The sequence below is a fragment of the Dendronephthya gigantea genome, unplaced genomic scaffold (genome assembly GCF_004324835.1).
Source record: "Dendronephthya gigantea isolate DGI-Jeju-01 unplaced genomic scaffold, DenGig_1.0 000011F, whole genome shotgun sequence".
In the NCBI taxonomy this organism is placed as follows: domain Eukaryota; kingdom Metazoa; phylum Cnidaria; class Anthozoa; order Malacalcyonacea; family Nephtheidae; genus Dendronephthya; species Dendronephthya gigantea.
The window spans coordinates 2,667,501-2,692,771 of NW_021163021.1; positions in this window are offsets into that span (position 1 = coordinate 2,667,501).

Below are 25,271 nucleotides of genomic sequence, written 5' to 3' on the forward strand. Positions count from 1 at the left end.
AGGTCAGATCACTGGGAAGTGAGGAAGGTACCACACCTTTCCTTCTGATATTATTTCTTCTGATATTTCTACTCTGCGAATGTATCCTAGAGACACAATTTCAATTGGATCATCTTATATTTGAAGGCTCGTCGGAATCGTCGACTATGGTTGAAAATGCCGCCCAAAAATATTCAAACTTGGTTTTGTGCCCACAAAATTTCGGTATTTTCACACGCTCCATTTTACGATCAGTTACACCATACGCTTCTGTACTCGTTATGGTTCTGGTATCACCACCTGGAAACCGATCAGATATAGGGAAGTGTTCGTCTCTTTTCGAAAATATTTGATTAAGGTTATCATTGTATCTCAACTTCGGGCTTTTTTAACTCCTATATTCTTGCATGAGACTTCCATCTAATGCTCTTGCATGCGTCTGATCTGGGCAGGATTCTACAACGTCAGCTTGATTTTTCTGTCTTTTCTCGTTTCAAAATTCTGATGATCTGAGTTCATCTCGCTTTTCTCCATTCAATAATTCTACTGTTGCCCTTCTATGGTGGCCCAATGTTCTCATAGCATTAAATAACTATATATGACGATAATATAAAATATGTCCGCTTTTTTTCTATACAAAACTTTTTTTATGAAAAGAAAGTATACAATAGTGAAAAAAAACAAATAAAAAACAAACAAATAAATATATAAAATTAAAAATAAAACTTAATGAAATGAAAAAATAAATTAAAATATAAATAAAATTTAAATAACTAAAATAAATATAAACAAAAAAATCAAGTTTGAAAAACATACGAAAATGAATTGATTTGCAATTTTACTATGAGAACCATCGGCCATTACCTGGCCTAGTGGAGCTCACTTTCGTCTCCCAGCAGCCTCCTGTGATGTCCTTGTTACGAACAAAGGCCCTTCATGTACCCACATAAACCAGATACCTCACAGGAAGGACAAGGTAGCTGAATAAGAAATACTGTATAACTAGACATACATGCATACAATAACCCCTCGCCTCAGCTGAATATTGGCAGATACTAAATGTGCTACAAAATATTGATACTTTCCATAAAATTTGTTATGAATCTGCATTTTAACGATTATTTTATACATTAGCATCCATTTCCATTGATGCATTGATGAAGGCTGGGCAGCTTGTTAAGCCCAGAAAAAAACTAGGGATTCAAGGATAGTGCAAAGTTTTCATGCCCTGTAATACCTAAGCAACCAGACGTTTGTCCCAACATAGACATTTTGACTTATGCCAGTAAAAATATAACGAACTAGGTTAAACATTAATCAAAAGGAAATTACTCAAAGTACTCAAATTACGTTAGCCGCGGATACTGTCACTATTAAATTATAGCTAATTTTAGTTGCCCATGTAAACCGACAAAACTGGGCGCGATTTTCTCAGTTTAGTCTCTTTTCTTCGTCAAACAATTGTGACTACATTCACTACATTTATATGATGGCTACAATTTATCCGTCACTTCATAAGAATAGCCAAAATAGTTGCGTTGTAAATAATGTAAATAAACCGCGGTGCATATTACGTCTATGATGTGGATACTTCGACGCGTATATCGATACAAAACAATATACTTATAATCAATACTGTATACCGCCAAAATGATTTGATTACTGCACAAAATGCCCGTTTTGTATAGTATTATTTATGTACTGTATGCAGAATATCAGGTATCGACTTGCTATCGACATAATATACATTCGTTTAAGAGATCTATCAATACATAAGCAACACAGCGTCGTTTCTTCCTGACCTCTTAGCTCTATTTATGGAATAAACCTTCCAAATTATATTTGTGTTGAATTGAATGCTCATAATTCATAACATAAGTTGATAAAGTGCGTAGATTCTCAAAGAATTGCTCGATTTTTACGCCCGGAATGTTTTGAAGCAATGCTCGTCGCTCCTTTCGTTTCTTTACATCGTGAATAATGTTCACGTCTCGACGGCACATGCGCAGTTGCGACGTGTAAGAAAGAATCGGGTGTTCCGGGGGGTAATTCTGCCCAAATCCCTTTAAAACAAAACCCAAACCGCGGAAAAGCAATGCTTCAAAATTTACAGTAACCGCCAAAATCCCTCAATATTTTGGTGAACTTTGCAAAAGGGGTATAGTGCATTAATAAATAAAGCAAGTTAAACGGATTTAAAAACCTTAAATTACTGATCATATGCAAAAAGTTACTATACGCATAAATCAACCAACCCCCCGTAAAGTTTACACTATGACTGACTGACTGACTGACTGACTGACTGACTGACTTACTGACTGTCTGACTGACTTACTGACTCGTTTGAATTTTCGCCACTCATCACAATACTGCAAAGTTTCTCAAACTTTGCACTAAAAACGTGTGTCATTGCAGCTAGAGAAATATGACATCAAGAACCAGGAATGGGTGACTGTTCAAAATTTGCTTGATTTGGTGGTGGAGACCGATAGTTTTTCTTCTGGAGGATTCCGTAATGCTTTTTTGGGAGTAAGTAAAGAGAAAGAGAAATGGGTCATCAAGACATACAATGACAAGGCTATACAGACAGTTCGACCAGTGTCGTTATGAGGCATGATGCATTTAGATGCTTATTTAAAGGAAAAGGAAGAATCAGCAGAAGAAAGGGTTGGCAAGAATTTGATTATGAGGATTTTTCTCAGTGCCAGTTACCAGTTGGTTGGGACAAATGGCATGACCACCTAGGTGATGGTAAAAAAATACATTTTCCAGTTTTTTCCCATACACTAAAACTGATTCCACATGACCTGATAGTACTGATTAAGTTTTCTAAATGTTTCCCTCTTTCTTCACATCTTCTCTTAGAATTATCATCAATGTGATCCCACTCAAGCACTCATCACACTCATCTTCTAATAAATTATCAATGAGTACATCAATAATTCTAAGCATCAAAATGAAGTTCATCCAATATCACATGATCCAAGTCGATATTCAATAATGGTGGATTAGCACAGCAAAAATTATCTTTCTTTTTACTTGCCATTTCTTTAGTCTCTTGAATAGTACGCTTTAGTGGTGGAGAATTGTAGTAGCTAAGATCATAAGCCATATCCCATCTTTTGTCTTTGTGAATCTTGCACCACACACAGGAATTGTTACTAGTAGCACCCTTCAATCCAAGGACCATCAGAATAAATTCATAGTCCCCTCCAAAAAAAAGTTCCAATTTAATTGTTTGATCACCAACTTTAATTTGTTTAGTGTCATTAAGACAGTTTATGCTATTAAAAGCATTGCCAAATGACTTTCGCATTACCTCATAGTCTTCGGACTCTTTGACTACAGCAACACTGTGATTCCCCTTAGCCGACATAGGATTTCCGTTACCATCTATTATAGCAACTGACCAAATGGTAAAATTTGTGTTTCTAGTCATCTGAGCCCCATCGCCATATATCTAAATTTCCACTGACTTGTTTGCAAAATCAAATTCAGGATTTTCTGCAATGAAAACTTCCATGCACTCTTTGAGAGTTTCTTGAAAATCAAGCTGACAGCCATCAAATTCACCAGGTGTACGAGAAATGGCACACACTTTGTTGAGCTGGTCACGCCTCTGTTTTATGAGATAGAAATTTGGTAACAAATCAATTACCATTGAGTCTTCATGGTAAAATCCATCTCCTACATAAAATTTATCAAGAAGAAATAATATCTGTTCTACTTTAGTTTTTTCGTCTTCTGAAAGTTTATCAAAGCCAGAAGATCTCTCCTCATCTGCTGCACTAGTGGTTGCTCCTGGTGTATTTGTTTCTACTGAAATGGTATGACATGTTCCAGTCTTCTTTTCAACGACAGTTATGCTACTTAAGTCCAGACCAAATGATTCAGCAAACCAGAGTGCCGTTTTTACCTGAGAAAGAAAGCATTTGAGAGTCCTGCTCTACTTCTTGACATCTGAAATATTTTTCCCATTGTATACTAAGCCTTCTGATTTCATTAGGATATCAATGTAGGACTGCAGTTCTTCATTAGCACAGCTTAAGTCATTTATAATTTCATCTCTCTTTTCCAATTCCTTTGACATTTCATCATATAATTTTCTTAATTCACCTTCCAAGTCTTGAAACTTTTCCTTCCATTCCACAAGATCCTCACTTATACTTTTATATTCCTCTTTCAGTTCATGAAAAGAAGCCACATAGGTTTCAAAGATTTGAAATCGCCAGGTCTTTGAATCAAGTGCCTGCCTTTTTCGACCAGATGTCTACATAAAAGCAACAGAAAATGAAAAATAAAATGAGAAAACCAAGTTTGCTTATCAATGTTTTTAGTACTCAATATGCCTCTGATGCATGCTAATTTACCATCCTTCTTTGTCTGTCCAATACCAGTAATTTTACTTCAAATCCTGTGGCATTAATATGCAAAGCAGATTAGCTAAATAAGATGCAGTTAGGCAGTTTCAAATTATGGTGGATGGCAATACTTTCCACCCTTAATCTGGTGTTTATTAACAAACAAAATTACATAATTGCAATGTCAAACCAATTAATCATTAATGATTCCAAGGAGATGTGCTTGTCATACCTCAATACTAACTCATTCCTCAATATTATTCATAGTGCACTTAATGAGATGCGAGGATTGAATAAGTCTATAAGACTAATTGGGCAGCTATAAATACTGAGTACAACCATACGGCCCCTTCCTTGCTTAGTTTTAAAAGGGTCATTGTGTGGTGTGGAACTCTAAAGAATCGGTCGTTGTTTGACCCACACAAATTAAGTTGTTTCTAATGGCCGATGAGGAAATTTAGTTCCCTAATCAAGAACATCAATCGCCTCACCAGGAAGACAGCGACAACCAGCGTGATAATCTTCAGCCACAACCACAGCATGCCGCCTAACAAGAAGCTCAGCTGTTAATTGGGGATGGTGCTCAAAATGTTAATCCCCTGGCTAATCTTGAGGTAATTATGAGTCATTCTTGTTTCATGCTGTGTTGCATGTGCATGTATGACTTGGGTCTTACGCTATTTATCATATTTCCATCAACTTGTTTGAGAGTTTGTTTTACATATAATATTCGACAAAAGTTCATCAGGCCTAATTGAGAATTTGAGCGGTTGTTTCTTGTATAACTTTACACAAAGTTCGCTAAACGTATTCGAGAGCTCAAAGTTTGGTTTTCCTTTTTGTATAATTTCACACGTGAATTTGCTAGAATCTGATTGAGAATCAAGCGTTTGCTTTCTTTTATAGGCTAACTCCAGGGAAGGGCTTATTGAAACCTGATTGAGAGTTCGAGGGTTTGCTCTTTGTATATTCAAACGTTCACTGAAACCTGATAGAGTATTCAAGGGTTTGTTTCTTGTAACTTTATGCAAGAGTTTGGTGAAACCTGATTGAGTATTAGAGGGTTTGTTTCTTTCCATCGCCATTTCGTTGGTCTTAATCTAGATAAAATAGATCAGCGCCTAGAGCGGTGGTTGGCAGTTGAAAATGCAACCAGTCATTCCAAGCAAAAGGAATCGCTGACAAATGAGCTAAAACTCTTTGTTGATAAATTGGAGCAATTGTCATTGCATCTGGACCTTAAGCTTGCCGAGGCCAAGAAGTCGCTTGTTAAATCTATTATTGCACGTGACCAAGCCTATTTTAAAGTAGCGTTCTGCAGTGGGATCATCCTGGTGATCTCGGGCAACTCAAAGTACCAGAAATACTACGATTCCCTAATGACGATGGTTATTTCTTTAATCATTTGTGGGGTAAAACCCTCCGGGATGGTGATGCCAATGTCTTTGGTATTCCTCGGCACCCCCAGGCTCTGTCCTATCTGAGGTATCGAACTGTACATGGACACAGCTCCACAACTTGGCATTGATCTTATGTGTGGTTACCTCTTCCGTCGGACTACCCATACTGGTGGAATTCAAGATTCACCGCTAACTTCCACAACCGCTGAAGCCCGGCTAGAAGCTTATCTACGCGTAATGAAAGCTGACGAAGGTGAAACACTGCATGCTTTTCGATCGGGATGTACCATAACATTAGCCCTATTGGGAGCAGATCTTTCCGAGATCATGGATCATGTGGGTTGGGCTCGCAATCTCACCGCCCTGTATTACATGCAACTTACCAAGGTGCTTAACCCGTCCGGAGCGTTAGCCAGATTGGCTACTCATACGGGTGTGGACCCCTCGCGTGAGTGGCAGAATATTAATCAATTGAAGCGGTTCGTGTGCGCCTTCACTCCTGAGAATACAGCCAAGCAACCCAGTTTAGTTTCCGCAGGCGTTGCTCATGTATTTAGTGTTGGAGAAGAGGTTTGGGATGAATAAGGTTTGGAGATTATTTAAGGTTTAGATGGGAATAAGTTTTGGAAAATAGGGAGGGAGGAAGACGGATTGGGGTGGAGATAAAGTATAGATGATAATTGGTAGAACAGGCATGTGGCCTGAGGAGGCTGACAAACATTTACTCCAATCCTTATTCTAACCGAGCAGGGAAAGGGGCACTATGAAATAGATTACTATTCATAGTGCTCTTAATGAGATGCGAGGATTGAATAAGTGGAATACCCTACATTCATGTAAATAAATGGTAATGAATGAATCTATTAGACTAATGGGGCAGCTATAAATACTGAGTACAACCATACGGCCCCTTCCTTGCTTAGTTTTAAAACGGTCGTCGTGTGGTGTGGGATGGCCCACCCGGTCTGCATTTGTGTGGGTCGAACTCCACCTACGACTTCCCCTCCCTCCTTGGGCATGCTGCAACAGCATGCCCAAGGTGGCTGACAAACATTTACTCCAATCCTTATTCTAACCGAACAGAGGGAGGGGCACTATCTGTCAGATTAAACCAAAATTTCATAATTGGATAGGGTATATCCACCGAAAATAATACATGCCTCGATACTGCTTTTGCAGCATATTTAAGACATGGCCTCTCAATTTGCAATTTAAATTCCAAACATTTTTTAGCAATATTAACATCCGACATGGTTCATTGATTGATAGATTGCAAAATACTTTGAGTGCCTGCTGTGTCCTTGTACAGCGAGATACCTGTAAAAACTGCATATTTTAAATATTTTAGTATTATTAAGCCAAAATGGCGGAAGGGATAGCAAAATGTTGAAAAAACACACAGCTTTACGTGCTAAATATTCGTCCCAATTGGAACTTTTGTGCAAATACAATGTCAGAAAACTATCAAACTTTAGAGGACTTTGGAAGTAACTTATCTATATCAAATCATATTATGTGCTATATTAAACCACAAGGGAGTATTGATGAGCAAAACTAGATCAATGCAACCAGGTAATGTACGTTTCCACAGCGTATGTCCATTTTGAAATCGGCCATTTTGCTAAAATTGTAACTTTTTATGAGGTTTGTATATCATTTTTGTCCGAATAAAATAATCTCTGGGGAAGTACTTTGTGTTCACTATTTTCAAAACGTATTATCGAATATATGTCTGAGAGTATTTGACTAACATTTTTAGATCAACGCACCCAACCAAGTGGTCTTATATACTGAAATATTTTCAAAAATTCGTATTTTGCAGTGTAAATGCCTTAAAATCCGCCATCTTTGATTTTGTCAGAATATGATTATGATTGATTAAGTCAGCCATACTGTCCCAGATTTCTGGCCATGAAGTATTTGAAATATACATGCTGTATGACATTTAAAAACATAGAAACATGCACATACATATATTTTAATGTCAATTGGAAATATACCAGCTTATAAATGTACTCAGCAGATAGAATAAAATTCCAACGCTTATACCAACTGACTTAATGACTTACTTTGAACATTTTGTCCCCCAAGCGACGATAAATCCAAATCATCAGAACTTGAAGATGCTATTGTAAGGATAATTTTATCATCAGAATATGATAACGGTTGACAGATATTATTTATTAGTATATTTAAGAACAACACGAAAGATTCACTCAGTGACAGTCTACTCTAAAAACGTACTAAATATTATATAAAATGCAACCAAATTCTATAAAAAATATTACCATCAAATGAGAACTTCTTCAGTGATTGCTCCAGGTCATCTATATGGCCACAAACCACCAAAAACGCAGGAATGCACAAGTAAAACGCTGGAAAGCTCGATTTGTCAGAAATCGTATTTCTGGCAAACAATATTTGCATTTTCTGCCATTTCTCCGTCGCGTCCTCCCCAAAATTCTCGTTTTGTCATGTTTTGACTCGATCGCCTTTGCATGGCTGCATCGCCTTCGTCTTCTTCGAGTCAAAACATGACAAAACGAGGCCGAAATAACTCACTTAAACAAAAAGCCGGTCTAATAACTCTATCTTTGATTGTACAAAATTTTAGGCAACTTTTGTCACCTAGGGAAAAGGATATAAATCAAAATATAATTTTCTGCAATTCGGATTTCACAGGCAAACATTGCTCCATCGCCTTTGTCTGTTTCGAGTCAAAACAAGACAAAGCGAGGGCAAAATAACAGATTCAAACAAAAAAGCCGGTCTTCTTTTAAAGCCTAATTAAGTGATATTTACATCTTTGCTGCTTTGTTGCAGCTTTATTATATTATATCAATAATAGAACTATTTTAAGAATGCAATTTGCTGACAGTTTTATATGTTGCAATGTTTACGGTGACTTTTGTTTTCCTTTTTGCGAACTTTTAGGTTTATGCAAAATGCGTTGGACATGATAGCAAAAAAAGCCGGTAAAAGCCGATCTTGGCATATATTGCATCGTAAAGCTGAATAAATTTGAAACCATTTAATGTCATTAAATTCACCTAAGGCTACCTAGTGTTCATGCAGCATCTATTTTGATTTCTTTACCGTGTGTAAAAACGTTTGCTGTTAGTCAAACTGAATATGAAATCACTGGCAAACGAAACATATTTTCTCATTGATGGGGAAAGTTCCTTCATCAAGATGTTCTTAAATTGCACAAGGGAGTATTTTTTTTTGAAAATTAATATGCCAATTTCAAATAGAAGTAAATCTTACCTCTCTCATCACCCTGTTTCCCAAAGTTGCATAAACTTCTTTTTGCCGCCATGATTTCGCTTGACTTCTTGCTTTTCTTGTTAAACGCGCGCTAGATCCAGTCCTCGAGTGCATCACACATAGATCAGGTCATAATGAGCGCGTTTCCATGCTCGTGTTTTACAGCGCCCTGATTTTACCGAGTATATTATAGCTAATGTTTCCATCATTCAATACAACATGGTTTAAAATCGAAGTTTCAAACGATTAAAACAGTACAAAATCTTCACGGACAAAGAAATGTTATTTTATTCTGTAATTGCAGTCGACGCTGGCAGCTAAAAGTTTTATACTTTATAAATAGTGTGTATTTTTGATACCAAAATTCAAATTACACTTTCAAAAACACTTTTTGAAGTTAAAGCAAAGGTGTAATGGCCTTTCACAGGTTTATGCGTTTGCATAAAAAGCTGAAAATTTAACAAATAAACGGCATACAAAGCTGAAAAGTATACAAATACGGCTCATTCTTATCATGAAACAAATACGAAATAAACAAAGTAAACACGTACCCTTTGTCTTTGAAAACATTTATAAGTTTGCAGATTATGAATTATTCCTCTTACACAGCTTTGTCTTGACCGTATCCAGGTTCATATTTGCTAACTGCCATGCTTCATATATCTTGTTTCTTTTCGTTTTACTTTCTTTGCACAAAGTTTTTGAAACGCTTTTACAAAAATGTTTACGAAATGACAGTTAATATAAATTGCTGACGTTCTCATTGAAATACAAACTTTCTGTCTTAGCCAATCAGAACGTTCGTTGATTACCAGACGTTACTTGCGCATGCGCATAACTTACAAAACCACCCAACGTCGACCGTCCATGACAAAGAATTTGGACAACTTTGGATTTGCCTATGTTCTACCGGACTCCGGGTGTAATTCCTAATCTCTGCCCTCGCAGGCGCTCCGCGCCCGCTCGGGGACTATGAGATTGGAATGTAAGTTTGCAATCTGATCCTTGATTATAATTAACAATACCAGTGAGATTCCAATTGGATCCTTGATTATAAGTAACAAAACCAGTGTACCTAGAAACAAATGAAGATATACTAGAATACAAACTATTAGATAACATTTTACTAAATAAGAGAATATGGCATAGATTCCAATCCATATTAGTATAATTACCTTGAGATTGGAAAGTAAGATTTCAATCAGATCCTCAATTATAATTAAGAATACCAGTGTAACTGGAAATAATAAAAAATTACTAGAATTCCAACTATTATATCACATTTTACTAAATAAGAGAATTTGGCATAGATTCTAATCCATACTAGTATAATTACTTTGAGATTAGAATGTAAGATACCAATCAGATCCCAAATTGTAATTAACAATACCAGGGTAACTGGAAATGAATGAGGAATTACTAGAACTTCCAGATATCAGATCACATTTTACTAAATAAGACTAGGAGTTACTATTGCAAGTGAAATGCTGCCTGGGAGAAAGATTTGGCGTGCATTCCTGCTCAACAGTTGTATTTGCGCGTTACGAGATAGGATTTAAGCTTAAATCATTCTGCCAAAAAACGTATGCTAGTCAATAGTATTTAAATTTAATTTGTTTTTGAATATAAAATCAAATTGCGATTGCTATAATATAAACAGAAGCGCCGAATCGAAGATAGAAACGGTATTGAACCCTTACGAAAAAATCCTATAGGAATTCCTATAGGAAATTCCTACAGGATATTCTATAGGATTTTCGGACGTTTCCAATAGGAATTGTAACACAATTTTGATAGGATTTCCTAAAGGAATTCTTATAGAATCCTAAAGGAATTCCTGTAGAATCCGAAAGGAATTCCTATAGAATCTAAAAGGAATTCCTATAGGATCCTAAAGGAATTCCGATAGAATCCTCAAGGAATTCCTATTAGATGCTAAAGGAATTTATACGGAATCCTAAACGAATTCCTATTAAATGCTAAAGGAATTTCTACGGAATCCTAAACGAATTCCTATTAAATGCTAAAGGAATTTCTACGTAATCCTAAACGAATTCCTATTGAATGCTAAAGGAATTTCTACGGAATCCTAAACGAATTCCTATTAAATGCTAAAGGATTTTCTACGGAATCCTAAATGAATTCCTATTGAATGCTAAAGGAATTTCTACGGAATCGTAAAGAAATTCCTATAGAACCCAAAACGAATTCCTATGTTAATTACTATAGAATCCTAAAGAAATATTTTGCAAATGTCCGGAGTTTACCAATGGCACACATATAAATAATAATGAGGATACCTTCTTCTAATGTTAACAATAATTTAATGTTGGGCCTGTCCTTTTTTCTACAATACTGACATGGATGTACATTACATATATAAGCCTAATAAGGCCTCGTTTACACTATACTGGAATGTTATAGGAGTGGGTTACATCTAGATATTGATGGACTGTCAGGATTTTTAATGTCAAAGACTGAAAAAATTATGGCAAATCTGTCAAGCTTACATATGCATTTGCTACTATAATCATTAATTGCTTCTTTAACGGCAAACGAAAATCTCGTGATGCGAGGCGAATCCGGTATAGTGTAAATAGGGGCTAATTTAAATCAACAGATAATTTAAAATAAAGCAATAGGATTTAAATAAATACTGGTACATATAATATATTACCTATATATGGGTCGTATAAATGAACATTTCATATATGATACTTAATCATTTTTTTGTTCATTAATTTTTTGCTGTTTGCAGCACTTGATAATATTGTTTATCTTCGTTGTCATCAGGTTCCTCACTTCTTTTTGAGTGACCCCAAATTTCTGTTCCACATAACCTAATAAATTAAAAACAATAACATTTCCAATTAATTTCAACTTGTGCAACTGTTTCATAGTAGTTGAAGTTTCATAAAGTTGGCAAATCACATCACATCACAAAAATAGTTTAACATATAATAATATTTTGTTCATAAAATATAGTAAAAATGAACAATGATTAAAATACTTATGTACATACTGCAAAGACTATCCACTTTCTCAGCATCAAGTTGGGGCTTTGCTTCTCTTTCTTTATGTGCATTGCACTTCCGGCCAGTTACAGAATGTGTGCACAGCACCTCCCTTCACCAAATTATTGGAAGTGCTGAATAAACAAAATCTTTGGCAGAGAGTTTACTTGATAAGACTCTCTTTTGCCCTTTGCTTATTTCTACACCCGGACAAAGCAGGATCTAAATGAAAGCAATAAATGATAAATATAATTTCACTAACAGTGGTGCCATTACAAATGCTATTACCTCCAACCATATTGTCTGGTATAAAAATTGGTCTATTGTTGTCACATAATTATATTTGAAGAAATACCAGAAACATTCTACTGCTAAATTGACTGAACACTCAGTAAATTATTATGCATATAAATGTGGACCTGACTTACACTGTCAGATTCACTGTTGGAACTGGAAGCTTTGTTAGCAATGGTAACAGTTGGTGAAGATGGACGTTTTGAAACATCTTTAATTGTGTCAGGGGCACCAATCCCCTGCTGTTTGCATTTGAATCCAACTGAAGCTAACTGATCCAATATTCCCACTGAATGCTTTAGTTGGGTAACAACATCTTGTAAATTTTGCATATCTATAATATAAATCAATCTTAATTAAGTAGAGAAAATTGAAGCTAAAGTTTTAAACATATAAAAAGAACCATCATTATAGTTAGGCTACTTATTAAGTTTTTAAAGCTTGTTATAAAGACTTCAGCTGAAACATTTTGGTATAATATATTTAATATTATCTTTATAAAATTTCAGTAAATAATAATCCTGTTTCAACACATTCTGACTTAGATTATCAAATTAATATTAATTTTGAAAAACTGACATATGATATCATTGCATGTACCCTTCATATCAGCAATTTGTCTTTTCAATGACTCGATTTCCCTGTCTTTCGCATCAATTTCTCTTCTCATGTTATCTACCTCTGACCCAGATTCATCATCAGAAGATTGTGGAGAATTGCCCTTTATGAAATTAATAAATATAATTATTCCATCAGCATTTCAAACCTATACCCAGAATCAACTAAACTGGTGCATTCAGGCTTACAGGTATTTAACCTGATCTCTTAAATTAGTCCTCTTAAGTAGTTGTCATAAAAAGCAAGGTGGAAATAAAATTGTAATCTTTTTAAAAGGAATGGGAATATTTTATTTATTTATATAATGGTGCTAACCCATAAAGTAGCAAAACTCTTCACTTGATCAGTAAATGATCTGGTGTTAATTATTGTGAAATGCTCTTAAATATATACATATACAACATATAACATGTATCGGTACCTCAAAAAAAACATTAGACATCCATTTTCGAATTGATACCATACCATTTCGATACTAGTATCAATACCAAATTTTGATACCGTGGGGATTTATTATGAGTAGTATAATTACGAGCTGATCAGTTCTTGCCTATTTAGGCTGCTAGTCTATTAATCTCTCGGTTTAAGCGTTTGGTGAGACAACTTTAATTGAATTAGCCTTTGTTTATCTTTTTCCTTATTTAGCAAGAAGGCTTACTGAATGAAAACCCTCTTTATCAAGGATCTAATGTTACTACAGCACAATGTCTCCTCGTAATGTCGTATGTAATCAGACATCATCTTACACATGAGGCACTACAAGATCTGTTGGTTCTGTTGAATGTTCTTTTACCAGATTCTATACCAGCAACGAAATATAAGTTCTTCAAAGCATTTAATTGTGGTTTATTTCAGGTAAAATATCTACATATATATATATGGTTCTGACACATGTCTATATGGATTACTGTATTTTAGTCTGATATTATATTTTGTAGTAACAGTGAATCTCAATGAGATCTTTGCCCCATGTATATACCTCCAATGAGATCTTTGCCCCATGTATACCTAAAGCCGGTTTTTCAAAGAGCTCTGGGTTAGCTTGTCCCCAGGTTAGCTTAAAAAATTAAAAGTAAACTTTCTGACAGCCTGTTTATAAATAGCAGTTTACTTCTCTGAAGTTTTTTTTAAAAAATAAACAGAGGTGTTAAAATACGCAAGCTGAAACAGAAGCCCATATTTTAACTGAGGGTTAGTCCTAATCCACCTTTGAAGAACCTGGGCCTGATTATACGCTTTATTCAAAGTAAAATATCACTGGAGTTAAACATAAAAGTGAAATAATATATAATAGGGCACATAAATAGTACTGGTTCAGTTAAACTAATTGTTGACCGATGACTGGACTAACATAGCAGTAGATACTAATACTCTAGTTTAACCTACATGGGTATTTTGGGGACCTGAGGCGGTCTTTGGTTAATTATTCAACATTTTTGCTTCACAATCACTACATCAGGATTCATGTAAAGATGGTCTTTTCCCAAAATACCACTGATCAAATTGCTTTTCATTTTTCAGATTCACTTCTATTGTCCAATGTGTTTGTTTTACCTTGGTGAAAGCAGGTGGAAGAAATTGTGAATCTTGTGGGGAACTATTTAATGTTGATGAGTGTACCAAGAACGGCAACTATTTTATATATCTACCCATGAAACGTCAGATTGAAGACTTGCTTGGTGAGGAAAAATTAAGACAACATTTAATGAACCGTCTCACTAGGAACAAAAATTCCACGGGTGTCATCTCTGACATAACATCTACAGAACTATATGGCAAGTTAGCAGAGAATCATAACTTTTCTGGCAGTCATGATTTATCACTAACCTGGAACACAGACGGAATTCCTGTCTTTGAATCGTCTAATTATGCAATTTGGCCAGTGCAAAGTGCAATTAACGAGCTGCCTCCTCACTTACGAGAGAAGCACATCCTTCTGCATGGACTCTGGTTTGGAACAACAAAGCCAGCTATGAACACTTTTCTTAAGCCATTTATTGAAGAATGCAAATCCCTTGAGACAGTTGGTCTGAAAATGATGGACAGCAAGTTAAGGTTTTTGCGCACATTCTTAGTGCCGATTCACCAGCAAGAGCCATTGTCAAAAACTGTAAACAGTTCTATGGCACATAATTATAGTCATAAAGTGGATTCATCCATTCTTTATAAAAATATAATTAAGATAATAATCAGTTACGAGTTTTTCTATTTGAAGATCATTTAACGAAAAAGTATTAGACAACAGAGAAGAACAGAGAAGACAATCACATAACTTCACATCACATTAGTTTAACATAATTGATTATCACATACATGACATAAAAAAAGAAGAATTCTATGTACATGGTGACACTGTATGTATGCATTTTGTCAAAAAAATTTATCTCAGGTTACGTTTATGTTATCACATTTTGTATACTACTGAGATGATACCATAGTTCATTTGGATTAATTGATAAGTTGTTCATTATTCCTTTTTCAGAAAGCTACAATTATTGCATTCCACGTACGAAAATATCTTAAATCATAACATATTTAAATGTTTGAGAATTAACTTTTTTCTTAGATGGTTTCAACAGACGTATGCTTGAGTGTTCCAAGAACGCCAACAATTGCAAGGAAACCAGGACAAAAAAAGAGAGTAAAAAGTGTAAGTAAAAAAAAATTTGAACGCTAATAATATTTTGGCAAATCAAGATTAAAATGTAAGTTAAGTCCATGTAATATGTGTTATGTGTTCACAAATGTAAATAGTTAATGCGTGTTAGTGCTTGATCGTATCCAGTTCAATTGTGTTATCTCATTGTTATTATGAAGTACTACATTTATAGAAACAGTAATAAAATATTATCACTTTGCATCCCTAACTTAAAAAATTGTTATAGTTTATCATTTGTGTACCTTGCCTACAATGATTTTCTATATAATATACAATGGTCGTTTATATGATATTGACGCATGATTTTGCCGCCCCCCGGGCATTCTTTCCCATCTCCCGGGCAATGTTTTTTCAAAACCTGAGTGACAACTTATTATGAAAAAGGTATTTTTAATCGAATAATAAAGTGTTCATAGTTAGAACTTTAAATTATATCGTGATTTTTTACATGATTTCACTCCAGGCATTATTTCCCAATTCCTGGGCATTCAACAAATCTCCCCCGGCACTCTTGGGCGTTCATTAGTAGGACCGATAAAATGGATATTGATCAAGTAGAAACCTGTTTTCAAAGACAGATCATGACTATGCCGTAGAGATTTTTCATAATGTGTTATATAAAATACATTCTATAGTAAGATAATGATTAAGTTTGATTAGGAGTTATTCATTTTCATTAAATTGTCAATTGACTAAGACTATATGTAATCACTCGTTACCTCAAGAGTGGATCTCTACAGCTGCCTTTGAATTCAAACAATTGCTCATATAGTTCCTCGCTATATCTCTCTCTGACCAACAACTAAAGACAAATTTACCATACTTGCATTTTGTTACTTGTAATTGAAACCGACATCCTGTTCATACTATCATCAATTATATATGTTAATCAATGATGTTAATCAAGGCGTAGTCAAAATAAGGAATCAATTAAATATAATAAGTAAGCAAAGCAAACAACCCTCCGGGCCTCTGTTAAAGAGATTCTTCTTTTAATATCGTGTAGCATTTCTGTACTGATCGTTTATAAGTTCCCATCTTCGTCTTCACAATTACGTTTTTTACCACACCGTCTTGTCCCTGCATAACCTCAACGATATGTGCCATGTTCCTCCCACCTCTTGTGTGGGAGATTGTCATCTGACAGCATTACAATGTCATTGACCTTTGCCTGTCTCTTCTTTTGCCTCCACTTTGTTCGGAGCATCAAACTCCGGAGATACTCCTGTTGAAATCGTTGCCAAAACTGCTGGATTAATGACTGAACATATTCGAACCTTTTTCTGCTGCTCTTTACTTCTTAGAATGGACCTTGTGGTGTCTCTGATGTGCCACATCCTAAAATGAGGGTGGCTTGGTGTCAGCGGCTGCAAGTCGTTGGCATCATTGGATGGATATCAAAGAGGTCGGGAATTAATCAACCATTCTACCTCTGCAAACACTGTCTCCATGTCATTCCATGACAACGTTTGTTGACCAACGATGGCCTTCACGGCGGATTTCGTCAACTTAACCATGCTCCCGAAAAATCCTCCTTGATGGGGGCTTGCAGGCATGTTGAACTCCCATTTCAGCTTATGTGATACAGCAAAGTCTTCAAGGCTTTTCCTTCCTTCTTTTAGAAGTTTCTTCAATTCTCGTTCGGTACCCATGAATGATGCTCTGTTATCTGAGATTATGGTTTTGGGCCAACCATGATAAGCGGTGAAATGTCGAAGGGTGTGTAGGAATGCTTCTGTTGATAAGTCTTGGACGATCTCCAAGTGTGTTGCACGGACAGTGGCGCATGTAAAGACGGCTCCCCAGGCTTTATCTTCTTGTTTCTCCCATACTTCAAATAAAAGAGGCCAAACAGTTGACGCCTGTGACTGTGAATGGTGGTGCAAACAACTTCAATCGTTTAGACATTTATTAATTTCATTTGAATCTCAAGATTTATCTACAAGACTGCGAGCTGTCCATACAAATTTAAACACCGCTCATCAGACGCAAAGGCGAATCATTAAAATGTCCTACATTTTGTTATGTAGCGTTTCGCTGCGAGTTGCCTGTTTGTTACCGTTTCGCTTGTAATACTTTGTTTTGATCGACTCTAGTATCTGCCTAGACAATGTCAATGTAAAGTCAGTATTGGACATTTGTTTATAAACTTGCTTGATGACAATGTGACATATTAGTTATCCTCTATACACGCATACAGTATATACATGTATCCGTATGCTGATTTCCCGACTTCCTCGCAGGAAACGTTTTATATTATAGAGATTTTGTTCTCACTTTTTCTCCTTTTATGTTTTCGCCAAACTACCTGTTTTCACATTTGTACAAATTATTCACCGGACACCGCAACTTTTTTGACTCACAAACACTCGCAAGTTGCGAGTAGCGAGTTCTTGCGAGCGAGATGAAATTCGAGTGCGCGCGAGTAGCAAGTCAGAACTAGTACTCGTTTCAACTCGCGAGTACTTGCTACGTGCGAGTACTCTTGAGTGGACGTACCCTTACTCGCTACAGGTACTGTAGCATTGGATTTTTCTGTTCACTCTCTTCGAAGGAGAGATGACACACATTGTCAGGAGATTGTAAGTGGGGGTTGATCCATCACACATGACACAATGATGTAACAAACTTGGCAACAGAGATCAAACCTTTTTTTAGGCGGCATAAGATTGCCATTGCCCTTTCTTTGCACAAACATGTAGCAACAGCTGTCGAATCTGCCCTAATATGGAACAAGGCTCGCTAAAATTGTGGTCGCGATCTTTAAAACTTTTTTTCTACTTTGCTTTTGAATTCCAGATCGAAGTAGAATACTAGCTCAGTGAGTCATCAATTTATTGCCTTAAAAGTGTTTTCTATGAACCGCTGTGTTGCACTGACCTGTTCACGCTCAGACGTCATTGTACGTGTAGAATCACATACCAGGGCGCTGAATCCTTGCGAACATTGTTCGATATCCAATTTGTTTGTGGGATGACACAACTTGCCCTTGTGCAAGTATCGAAAAAAAAACACACTGTTGTGCTGGTATTAAGAAAATCCAAGCTGTTGTGCCACTGGTAATAAAATCCAAGCCCTTGTGCCACTGGTACACTGAAGAAACAAAAAGCCTAGTGCTTTTATACCATATTTATAAATTACACAAATCATCACCGATCACGAACGAAACAAAGTCTACTTGTGACAACATGTCAGTCCCGATTGAGGTATACAGATTGCGAATTGGATCTTCTGATTGCTCTGTAAATGCAAGAGAAGCTTCAGCTAGACTTTAAGGTAAATTTTGGAACCTAATGTTAATTATGTTTTATTTACATACATTTTACTTTCCTTGTCTAAAACGACTTATTCATAAGTATGAACTAAATCATGAGGTCAACGTTTGGTTTGCTCAAATGATGTGCTACCACACCTCATTATTTTTGAAATTGTCAAATGATGTGGAAGAGAACCCAGGGCCTACAAATATAAATGAAATAGTTTATTGTAATCAGACAATTTCGGCTGATTTTTGTCAAGGGACCCAAGATTTGGTCAAAATGTTGGTAAACAGTGTGTAGCAATGTCACTGACCTCGATTGTGTACAGCAGCATTATAAATGTAAATATTTGGGACAGGTCAATAATGAATACAATATTAATTTATGGTGATCATCTTTATGGTTGTATCAGTCGAGAAAGACTTATTGTTGTTAACTGATGTACCTGGAATGGTTTTTATTAATAATAAAATATACAGCTTACAATACAGTGAGTAATTTTCTGGTGGTTTACTTTTGACAACCAACAATGACCCTTTTGTTACTTTGAAACATGCACTCAATCAAGTGTTTTCCAGTTATTGCTAAATTACAAAACAGCTCTTTTGAACATTGGTACTAACACAGTAGCAATCTTTAGACCTTTTCCAGAGGTTTTCAAAATTTTTGATTCTTATTTGAGAAATTTAAATGGAATGCCTTGCTCATTTGGTACTTGTGTCTTTACATCTGTTGAAGGGCTACAAACATTGGTACAATATTTTCAATTTACAATATGTTTTTATGGTAACATACCTTTTGAATTAAAAGGTGTTAGGTGTAATGTACAATGTGACGCAGAAAACCAGGCTAGCGAGAACCCTCAAGTACCAATAAATAAGAATTCAGCTACTAAAAGAAAAAGACAGAATGAGTCACCAGAACAGAGAGAAGCACGGTTGGCTAAGCAGCATGCATATAATAGAGAAAAACGAAAAAATAAGTCTGCAGCTGAAAGACAAAACAGGCTGCACAAATTGCATCTAGATGCAGCAGAGAAGAAAAAAGATGAGTCAGAAAAACAACGGCGAGAAGGATTGTCCAAATTAAAGCAACATGTGGCACACACCAGGGCTCAAGTGCAGCAATTAAATGATTGTGAGTTAATTAACAAGTTCCATAGTTTGGTAAGTGAGGGTCCACTTTATATATGCACATGTTGTGACCAATGTGGTATAGACATAGTGTATCTGTATAGACATAGTGGTTCTTCAAGCAGCTGCTTGGCTAGCTACAAATATGCATTATATAATGAACAAGCAATAACCTTTCATGAAGATTGGGTCCAAATATTTAATAATCATACCAATGATATGGAATCTACAGATACAAATGTTTCTAGAGCAACCAACAACGATTCCAGTGATGACTGGAGTGAGGATGAGACTGAGATACCAGCTGGTGCCACTGACAGTATGTTGACTGCACCGGATTTTGTTGATGATGGTGAACAAGAAACATATATATAATGTTGCACCTGGTGAAGGTAATAAATCTCTCAGCATTTTCAGAGATCAACACTCTGAAGAATTAGCATACGCTGGAATATTTGTGGGTGAAAAAAGACCTAGTGAGAAAGAAAGGGTCACTAGCATATATTACAGTGAGATATGTAAGTCTGAACTGAGACGGTCTGACCACAGAGCAGCCATGTGTGTTGAAAATATATTTTTTAAGGCAAAGAAATTACAAATGAAGATATTGCTTAGTAAGTCTCAAATAGCTTTGAGAAAGTGCAAAGTAAAAGACTGGACAATAACTGCTGGTGAAATAAAAACGCAGGAAACTCTTGAAAATTTAATCAAATTTGATGAAGGGTATAAATTTTTAAGAGCTTTTAGAGGGTCTCCAGCATAGTTTGAGGAAGCAATGAAAGATCTGTTTGCTATGATCAGACAACTTGGTCCTGCCTCACTATTCTGCAGCTTTTCATCAGCTGAGACAAAGTGGAACCATTTGCAAATATCAACTGGGATGACAAGTGTCGGCTCATCCAGAGTGACCCTGTTACCTGTACAGGAATTTTGATTATCAATTAAATACATTTTTGAAACAATTTTTAATGAGTGATGCTGCTCCTCTTGGAAAAATTAAAGATTGGTTTTATCATGTTGAATACCAGCAACGATGATAGTATATCACCAGATGTTATCACTAATGCTAAGCTAGCATGGAAAGATATTAAAACAAGACTGAATGATATTAAAGAAGGAGAGGATATATCCTTTGATCAAATGTTAACCAACTTAGATATATCAGAGGACAGCTATATACTCGCTCTTCAATCATCAATCAATACTCCAAAAATATTTTTGAAAAGAAGCACTAATGAATTAAGGGTTAAAAATTATAACCCTGCATGTCTCAAGGCATGGAGAGCTAATTTGGACATTCAATTTGTTCTTGATGTTTATGCATGTGCAATGTACATAGTGTCATATATTTCTAAAACTCAAAAAGTTATGAGCGAATTAGTAAGATGAGCAAAGGAGGGCAATGCTAGTAATAAACAGCAAGTTAGAGATATTGGTAAACAGTGTCAAAATTAGTGCACAAGAAGCAGTTTATCTTGTGTTGCAGATACCAATGCGTAAATCATCTCGAGATGTGGTGTTAATACTTCTCCACCAAATGACAGAGCTGAATTACTGAAACCAATAAGTGAGATTGAGCACTTGCCAGATGACTCAAAAGAAATTCACTCAGGTGGTTTGTTAAAACGTTAAGCTGAATGACCAGCATGTGTGAAACATGTTACCCTAGCTAACTGGGCTGCTTGGTATGATTCTTGTAATAAAAAAACATATAGTAAAAGAACAAATAAACAAGATATTGACCAGCTTCCCTTGGAAACATTAGATAATGATGTTAATGATGATGATGGTGATGACATGTCATGTGATAAACCTGTCAGTCATCCTGGTAAGAGCAAACTTAAAATGAAAATCCAAGGCAAGAGTTATACGAAGTGTTTGGTACAGCATAACAAGTTACACAATGAAAGTGAAGGTAACGTTGACCTACACCCTGATTTATCTGACAGATATGACATGTCAGATAACCTGGGAATACCATCAGCAATCCAATGAACCACTTGTCACCAATCTACCACATTTTACATTTTGATAAAACATCAGAGAAACCATTTTATGCTTTCCTCAGTGGAGGTGGTAGTGTTGGAAAATCTCATCTCATAAAATCAATTTATCAAGCTGCTCTGAAGTATTATAATTCACGTGCTGGTGAAGACTTTCATCAAACTAAAATTCTCTTGTTAGCTCCAACAGGAAAAGCTGCATATATAATCAAAAATAACACAATACACAGTGCTCTCGCAATACCAGCCAGTCAATCACTGAAAAATTACAAGCCTTTAGACTCAAGTAGGCTAAGCACATTAAGATGCCAGCTTGGTGGTGTTAAGCTGCGACTGAACGATGTAATATCTATGGTGGGTAACAACATGTTCACTGTTCAAATTAATAACCGTTTGAAAGATATAAAGGGTAGCAAAGAGGACTTTGGTGGTGTAAGCATCATAATAATTGGTGATCTATTTCAACTGAAACCAGTAATGGATGGTTATATTTTTAAGGACATCAACAGCTCTGACTATAGTGCACAGGTATCAAGTTTATGGAGCAAACATTTCGGGATGTTTGAACTTGATGAAAAAATGAGACAAAGAGAAAGTAAGCAATTTGCTGAGATTTTAAACAGACTAAGAGAAGGTCAACATATTGACAATGACATCTTGAAAATCAAAGAAAGATGTGTGCAAAATGAAAGTGAGTGTCCACAACAGGCTCCTAGACTATTTTTCCAAAATGTTTTGGTAGATGATTACAACAGTTAGGCTTATGAAGCATCTCATGGTAACAAGTTTATTATCACTAAATAATAATAGCACAGGATAGTGTTATTGGAGCTCATTCCAGTGAACTAAGGGACAAAATTATGCGACTAATTCCTTATGTTCCTTTAAAAAATACAAAACAACTAGCAACAAAGCTTTGCATTGCTGAGGGTGGCCGAACTGAACTTGCTATGAACATCAGGACACATGATGGTATGACAAATGGTGCTAGCAACATTGTAAAATTGGTTCAATTAATTGAACCAAGTAAAGCATCTGGAATAATTTGGGTGCTGTTTGACCAGGATGATGTGGGTAGACAAACCAGACAAGAGAACAGAACTCTTTATACTCAGGCTATACAACCAACATAGACACCAATCAAACCAGTAACCACACAATTTTGCGTTGGCAGAACAAAGTCAGTCCATGTGGTAGGAAAGCAGTTTCTTAAGCACTCAGCTGCAGCTAAGACAGTCCATCGAAGTCAAGGTGATGCACAGACACAAATAGTTCTTAATTTAAATAGTCCAAGAGCTGTGCCTCATATCCACTATGTTGCACTAAGTCGGGTTACCTCTATTGAAGGTTTATATATTACAAATCTATGTGAAGATAAAATCACTGTTGACAACAACGTTGCATCAGAGATGAAGGGTCTACGAACTGACAGATCTCTGAAACTTTGGTTTACACCATTTTATGGCATGGGTAATTCTAATGTCAAGGTTTCTTATCTGAATGCTTGATCTGTCCACAAACATATTGATGATATCCGAAATGACTTCAACTTCTGTTGCAGTGATTTAGCAATTTTGCAGAAACCAGATTTCTACCATGTGATCCTGATGAGTTCTATGTGATCAATCGTCATCAAAATTTGTTGCTAATAGTTGACCTTTTGGTGGCATGGTCATTTACAGTAAGCTTCCATTTGTACAGGGTTATCCTAGCATTAACAATACTAATGGTGTTGAGTTTACTGTGGTAATGATTGCCAGCCATGAACATTGGACCATCATTGGAGTGTATCGTTCCCCACAGGTTTCTACCACCAATTTGTGTATGGCCTTGAGAAATATTCTAGCTGAGCATGGTGCTGGTAAAACTATAATCCTTGGTTATTTCAATGTTAACTGGATGGCTGAGGATCAAAGGCAATTCTTGTACAGTCTCATGATCAAAGACAATGGTTACCAACAGTTAGTAAAAGTTGTACAACAGACAACAACACATTGATAGATCATGTGTTCAATGCACTAAATGACCCGAATGAATTTAACTGTGGTATATTTGAGACCTATTTTACTGACCATAAAATTATTTGGGCTTCATTTCAAAAGAGCTGCCAAGCCTGATTATAACCAAACACTGCAATGATCAACACTGCATGGATCATCTGGCTGGTTGATAGACCAGTAAATAACAATTGTTCAAACATTGTTTTGCAGCACCCTATATCTACACCACAACACACAGAAATAATAAGGTAAGTTTTTTTTAATTCCCTAATCCCCCGGTCCCCTTGCTTGTTACATACATTTCTAACTATGATTTCAGGAAATCAAGACAGCAACAATTATTTGTAACAATTGCTAGAACTAGAATTGCCTCCAATCTTCTGAATACAATGTACTGTAAGTACGTTTTATTATGATATTAAATGGAAATCGGCTTCAAAGAAAGTCACAAAAAGTAGTCAACATCCCTAAAATGTTTTGTAACTGATAATTAATTATTACATTATGGCAAAGCAGTGCCCTGGTATTCTCCCAATTTTATATTTAGCATGAAAATTATGAAGTGAATACTATCAAATTACAATTATTAATATTAAAGCCAGGTTACAGTCGCTTCTGCGCATGTGCCAGTTTTGTTTACATTTTTTGTTATGATACACTTTATTCATATAACACCAAGTACTTCATATACTCAAAATTGTATTTAATTACTTACACCAAAGATGGCGAAGGAGTGACCGAGAGAAACCAAAAGAACTACGGTTCAATAAATCGTATTTGTACGTCTCTTGAAAGCGAAATTGTACTATTGCAAAAGTGTATGTCATTACATCTATTATCACAGCTGGAGCGTTTTCTCAATGCCGAAAGTACGAAGGTGTGAGATCGAATCAAATCAATCAATCGGAATACATTGATCGAAGTCATTGAACTGTTTATATTGTTTAATTTCGGAGTTAACAACTTTAAAGTGTTATATATGCTTTTAATCAGGGAACCTCTTATGTGGTATATCTATCCCTCAAACATCTTGGCAGTATTGTTGTTGCGGTCATGGCTGAAGCAGTGGATGAAAGTCATGTGCTTGACGAATTTTATTGAAAATGCTGCTGCACAGCCAAACGTTGACAGGGTAACAACATGCAATTGTAACGGTCATTGCCTGCGAGAAAAAGGAATTTTTGCCGTTGCCGAAGCATAAATAGCTACTGCTCCAGAGCTTGTCACAGCGAAGACTTCGGTTATTGCATGAACAACAGAAGAGTTCAGGAAAGCGATAGCGA